Here is a 6,908-nt window from a genome sequence, read left to right on the forward strand (position 1 = left end):
ATAGGAAATTGTCTCTGACAGTTGAGATGGAGGTCTCTGTCACCTCTGTCAATGTAGTTATGATTCTGTTTATTATTTCTGTTATGCTCAAACAATGTAGGTACTCTCAGCACATCTGCCATGTATGAACTGCAGCTGTGTGGATGAAATCTGCTGTCATGTGGCAGGGCACTCACAGATTGGCAGTGTTAGTTCCCTCAAGACATAAATTAAGTCCCTGCCCCTTTCCTAACTCTAGTTCTCCTATTCCATATCAGAAAAGCAACCACTACCCCCATAAGCAGAGCTCCAAGAACCACAGCAATAACAATAGGCATGATGGGTAAGGTCGACTCAGGAGGCTCTGGGAAGGAAACAAAGAAAAGCAGAGTGACAACACTGACATGCTGCTCTATATCTTGACCATGCTGTAGTTGTCTCTGAGGACTCCCATTCTCTCAGAACCGTGTCTATGTTCACTTTCAGTCCTTACCCCATCTCAGGGTGATGAGCTCAGGCAGCCCCTTGTGATTCACATGACATGTGTATCTATGCTCTTCTCCAGAAGGTACCACAACATCTGCCCACTTCTAGAAGCTTCCATCCCCTGCAGGCATGGTCTCTGACACCTCCATGTGTGAGGTTTGGTTGCTCTCATCCCTTTTCCCAGGTCAGGGTAATTTCATCAGGGTAGAAGTTGAAGGCCCAGTACCTCAATGTGATTTTTGTGTCAGGTCTGACCTTACGAGTTACATGTATTTTAGGAGTGTCTTCGGGAAACAATCAGAAATGTTAGGCATTTGGCATCCTTCCTGGGGATCAATCAATGCACATGTAACTTTGTGTGAATACAGTAGATTTAGCTTGAAGGAGAGGTGCCAACTCCTCACAGCAACCTAAACTTAGGATATGGATGAGGTAATCTATTCCTTGGATGGTTTCAGAATCAACATGAACCAGGATAGAGGAGCAAATGATGTATCTCCCTGTAGGAGTATTGAATTCTGGTTCTGGGAGGAGATTAAAGACTCAAAGACACATTGGGGATAGACCTCAGAGTCATTGTACACAGACATTGACAAGCCTGAAAGAGATCATGGTTCATGAATTAAATGGGAGTAGCTGCTGTTTAATTCACAAACTGAACCCTCCTAAGAGAATGCTGAACACTAGGGAGTCTTTTTTCATGTAGATACAGGAAACCCCCAAGCCCTCTTTCCCCTTTGATGCAAGACAGGGTTAGTGTTCCAGCTTCTCCCTGTTGAGGAGAAATCCTCAGGGGACAGGAGCTCAAGTGTCAGAACAGATGGGGCAGTGTGTTTTCTTACTTTGTCTCAGCAAAAATGCTTTCCCATAGATCAGCTCACACCCAACAGGTAAGTCTGCAAACCTTCTGGAACACCTGATGAATCCCACAGCTTCTTGCACATCTCAGCAAATTTGCCAACTGGAGTCCATGTCATCAGGTCCTTATTCAGCCTGATGAAATCATGGTCATTGAAGGCTACTTCAAAGAATTTGTGACTGAAATCACCTTGAAACAGGACATAGCAGTCATACCTCCTCTGGGTTGTGTGATATCCTGAACAATAACCCACTTTCAGTCACTTCAACAAGCCCTAGAAAGTGATAGAATCACACAGAGAAATGGTCTCTTTGATATGCCATTTCTAATTGGACTGATTTGATCTTAAAGTGGACAGCAATTCAGAACAGTGTCTCTTGAGTCATGGGTCACATTTTCCAGGGGAAATACTTGGACACGGAGACTGGGATCAACCCCATGGTGAGCTGTGAATTTGTGGTTTGTGATTGGGGCTCACTCAACAGTTGCACTGTAGTTGGAGATTTTGAGCCTTCTGTTCATTAACACTCTTAATTGCTGAAAACAGTCTAGAACAGCATATGTTCTATCCTTCCAATTCTTTGGTTTCTTTTGATCTTTCCATGGTGCACAGTGTTCCATTCACTAAACATCTTCTCTGTAGTTGAATCTCTCAAATTGTGTGTCATCAACAACACTTATGAACTGGGCCTCAAGAAGCCCAGGCCAGGTGAAGAGAGCTTGGTAAAATCCAAGAAAGTATGCACCTAGATATAGTGAGTCTTTAGATGTTAACCCCACACTAGGACCCCATGTTGCTCCACAACACAGCCCCCAAGAATAGCTGGAATTAGAAAGCAAGGAGCAGGGGTAGGATATAAAATGGAGAAGTGAATGGAAGTTTTTTCTGGGCTAGAGAGAAGACAGAGTTTCCTGGTGCTCCACCTGTAGGGATGGAGTCCTTTGCTGATGTCCTTTCCCTATCGACAACCCCACTCACCCTCTGGTCAGAGACAGTAGAGCCAGCAGCAGCAGGAGGAGAGCCTTGGTAACACAGGTCTTCATTCTGTTTGAAGAATGGAGACAGAGACTCAGACTTTGCTATTATCTGTTCATTTCCTAATCTTGAAGGGATGAGCCTGATCAGTTTTTCTTAAGAATTCCCAAAGGTAGTGATAGAGGACATTTGGGTTTGGTGATGGAAAGATGGATGCCTGGAAGAGAACTCTCTAGGGCCCTCTCCCTTCACAGCTCAAATACAGCTGAGATGCACTGTCATGAGGGGGTTTCAGTCATGGATTCTTAGAATTCTTAGGCATCAATGGACCCATTTATATCTCAATGAATGGAGACCTGAGGACTTGGACTACAGCTGGCAGAACAGCTGAAAGACTCAGACAACTGTGGGAGGGGTTAGATTACGCACAAAATGTGAAGACTTACCTGGAGTTTGAATGTCAGAAGTCATTCCTCTCATAGCTGGACTATGGGAAGGAAATTTTGCTTAGAAGAGGTAAAGAAAAGAAAATGTTCCATGTTCTGTGAGAATGGAGCTCCTGTCCTCTGAGAATTAGACCTAAAGGGCTAAGCCTTCACTCAGGACATGGAGGGGGTAGAGACCAGGCCTGCAAGAGATGGAACCTTCCCAATATAGGTAGTGTAGTAATGCCCTGGGGAAGAGCAGAGATACAGATGTCATGTGAATCATGAAGGGCTGCCTGAGTCCATCACATCAAGATGGGGTAAGGACAGGGAGTGAGCACAAAGACTATTTAGAGAGAGAGAGGGTGTCCTTTGTGAGAACTAGAGCAGGGTCAAGACTGAGAGGTGGCAGTCAGAGGCCTCACAATTGCTTACTTTCCTTTCACTTTCCAGAGCTGCCAACATGCACCTTCCCATTCATGGCTATTGTGACTTCTCTAGTTCTTAGAGCCCTTCTTATAGGAACAGTGGTGACTTTTCTGATACAGAGGAGAAGGACTAAAAGTAAACAAAGGATGGAATGAATCTTAGTTCACATCTCCATGGGAATTTCAAACTTGAGCTGAGCGTGTAACCTGACATATGACAGCAGATTCCCTCCACACAGCTGCTTATTTAGCCTGGGATTTATGTGCTGACATTAACTCCATTGTGTAGCATAAAAAGAATAGTGCACACATTCATAGCAGCAATGACAGAAGTGGCAGAGATTTGATGCTCAGCTCTCAGAAATCAGAGGGAATTTTCCTATTTAGAATAGAAACCCAGGCAGCCAGTTATCCCTCTTCATGTACATATCTTCCATCACATTTATCTGAATCTACTGTCACAGTTCTGGACACTTATCTGAGATAAAAATCAGAACATTTTTCTAGGCCTGGATCCTGCTACCTCCATGAGCTCTAATAAAAGGGTTTATTTCCAAGAGTAAAGTGAGAGACAGCTATGTTCAGTCTCGCCAGTAATCACAGTGGTGGCTATTCCCTACACAACTTATAACAATACAGAAAGGAGCCACTGGGAAATCTCAGCCAGCATGTGTCTCCTCAAACTGTCTGTACAACACTGAAGTCTCTCTAGTTTCAGTAATTCCAGAGTTACAATATTCCTCTTTCTTTTGGTGGCACTAGATACCAATCTTGAACTCTTTATAGGCCTAAATCATCTGTGCTAACTGGTTGGTATTGGATCTCATCACCATCAGTTGAATAGACCCTAATCTCTGCTTTATATACTGCAAAAGCTTATTGATTATGCATGGACCCAATGTGGGCAGTAACAGAAGAATCATCAGGGGCCCTGTGAATGTTGAAATGAGGATAGTTAACAGTAGGGAATTATCAAATAGTGAATGATGTACCAGCTTTTGGAGTTTTCTCGTTCTCTTTGGCGCCTTTCTGTGCTTTCTCTAACCTAAGCTAGTGATTCTCTGATTATTCCAGAGTGATTTACATAAAAGCAACATTCTTCTCCTAGAGCAGCACACAGGCCTCCCTGCTGCAGAAACACTAAGTCTAACCCTAGTCTGTTCTGCAAAACTCCCTCAGCCAGGGAATCTACATTTCCCTCTAGGCATGCAATGGATTTTTCTAAGCATTGGTTGTCTTGATCTGTATCTAATTTAAGACTGTTATAGCTCTTCTCTTGCAATCTTAGGGCTGCTATCACAGTGCCTGACCCAGCTAGCCCTGCTCTCAGAATTACAGCCAAAGTTAGGAAAATAGGTTCTCTCTTCTGCCTCATGAGGTCTCCCCCAACATGTCTTATTAGGTTCTTCAGCACTATTTCCTCTGAATAATAGGTTATGCCTGGCACCAACTGTACTAGAATACAGAACTCCTCACAGTAGGGGAATTAAGGACCTCTCTCTGTACACACAGAGTCAACCCCGTTGAACAGCCCCACAAAGCCTGTTCAGGTGGAATAACCCATTTGGAATGAACTGTGGGGATTGTTTGCATACAAAGATGCTGATATGACAAGGGAACTTTTCCCAGGTAGGTCCCCTGTCCTGATATTGTCTGCTGGGTTAGGCTGGGCCTTCTTGGGATCATCTGCATGCAGTGTCTCTCTCAGACACTATATTTAGATATAAATCCAAGACCTTCATAAAAGGAGGATCTGGCATTATACTACAGCTAGCTGGAGGTGGTTAGATCTGGCTGGGAGCCTTTCAAAATCTGTAAGGTTTTTAGCATCATTGACCAGAGCAGATCTAAAGGCTCTGTGCAATTTTTAAAAATCCCAAGGCTGGAGAACCCTGCTGTGGGTGCACTGGTTGGGGCAGCAGTCTCAGGTCTGAGGACCAGCTTTGGTGCAGGTTTTTTCCAGGGCAGGACCTCTTGATATAGGTTTAGGGTTTGCCAGAATTCACTTTGGACTTACAGCCACCAGCAGGGAGTTCACAACCGGTTTTACTACAAGTCTGATGGTGAAGAGGAGGCCAGGACTAATCCCTGCAAAGATGTGGAGTTGGAGGCCCCAGGACTTCCCAGCTTCCCAAGCATTTTCCTCTTTCCCTTTGTCTGTGAACCTCAGTAAAACTTCAGACCTGCTCCCCTTCCTGGTGAGCACGATAAGGTCTTCCTTCAACACTCCCCAGGTTTTTATCCCTGTAACTGATGTCTCACATCCCCAGGAAGCACAGTAAAATTGTTCTGAACCCCCACATGTAACAATTCTTTTTTTCTCCAGGACATATATAAAAAGTTCTCCACCCACATGGTAGGTATGAATGCCATAAAGTCTGTTGGGTGTCAGGCCATGAGTTATCAGACAACTGGCACAGATCAAAGGCAAAGTCTGGAAACCACGGTGTCCCAAGTGGCTTTTTTGTATTAGCCAGTTGGGCCCCAGTAACCTGTTTCAGGATTCTCAATTGTCCAAGTCAAGTCATAAGGCTGGTGTGAGTTTTTGATCTGTGAATGGAGACATGGGCTGGGAACATTAGTGCATGCAACCAGTAAAAACAGTAAGCTTGGGACCTAGTTAATTATAACTTGAAGGGATGAGTGCTCCTTTGGATCCTCTATTCCAGCATTGGCAGCTGTGAATTCTGACCATCTTCTTCTGGAAAGAATGGATCAGCATGTCTAATGTGAGTGCAGTGTATCCAAACAGTGACCCTGTCCACCTATACAACTGTTGGAGCTGTTAGCAGGATGACTTAAGGTCCCTGCCACTAAGGCTCCAGCTCTTCCTGGCGAAACCTAGTCTCCAGGTTGAAACTTGTGGGACTCTGGAACCCGGCCTATTTCATAGAGGGCACCCAGTTTAGGCCACACCTGCTCATGTACCCATTGTGTTGCTCTGACCTTAGTTATTAATACATCATCTTCTAATTCTACGATGGTTGCTGACTGAAGGTTAGGAACAATAGGGGGAGCAGCGGTCGCCATCTTGGTCCGGGACCCGCCGAACTTAGGAAATTAGTCTGAACAGGTGAGAGGGTGCGCCAGAGAACCTGACAGCTTCTGGAACAGGCGGAAGCACAGAGGCACTGAGGCAGCACCCTTTGTGGGCCGGGGACAGCCAGCCACCGTTTGGACTGGAGGACAGGTGCCCGCCCGGCTGGGGAGGCGGCCTAAGCCACAGCAGCAGCGGTCGCCATCTTGGTCCGGGACCCGCCGAACTTAGGAAATTAGTCTGAACAGGTGAGAGGGTGCGCCAGAGAACCTGACAGCCTCTGGAACAGGCAGAAGCACAGAGGGGCTGAGGCAGCACCCTGTGTGGGCCGGGGACAGCCGGCCACCTTCCGGACCGGAGGACAGGTGCCCGCCCGGCTGGGGAGGCGACCTAAGCCACAGCAGCAGCGGTCGCCATCTTGGTCCGGGACCCGCCGAACTTAGGAAATTAGTCTGAACAGGTGAGAGGGTGCGTCAGAGAACCTGACAGCTTCTGGAACAGGCGGAAGCACAGAGGCGCTGAGGCAGCACCCTTTGTGGGCCGGGGACAGCCAGCCACCGTCCGGACCGGAGGACAGGTGCCCGCCCGGCTGGGGAGGCGGCCTAAGCCACAGCAGCAGCGGTCGCCATCTTGGTCCGAGACCCGCCGAACTTAGGAAATTAGTCTGAACAGGTGAGAGGGTGCGCCAGAGAACCTGACAGCTTCTGGAACAGGCAGA

The 6,908-nt window shown here is 46.6% G+C and overlaps 1 pseudogene; it reads right to left on the reverse strand.

The window, feature by feature from the left end:
* Positions 1–209: 209 nt before the first annotated feature.
* On the reverse strand, positions 210–6,183 carry Gm8877 (annotated as a pseudogene).
* Positions 6,184–6,908: the final 725 nt, after the last annotated feature.

Source organism: Mus musculus, chromosome 17 (assembly GCF_000001635.26).
Source record: "Mus musculus strain C57BL/6J chromosome 17, GRCm38.p6 C57BL/6J".
In the NCBI taxonomy this organism is placed as follows: Eukaryota; Metazoa; Chordata; class Mammalia; order Rodentia; family Muridae; genus Mus; species Mus musculus.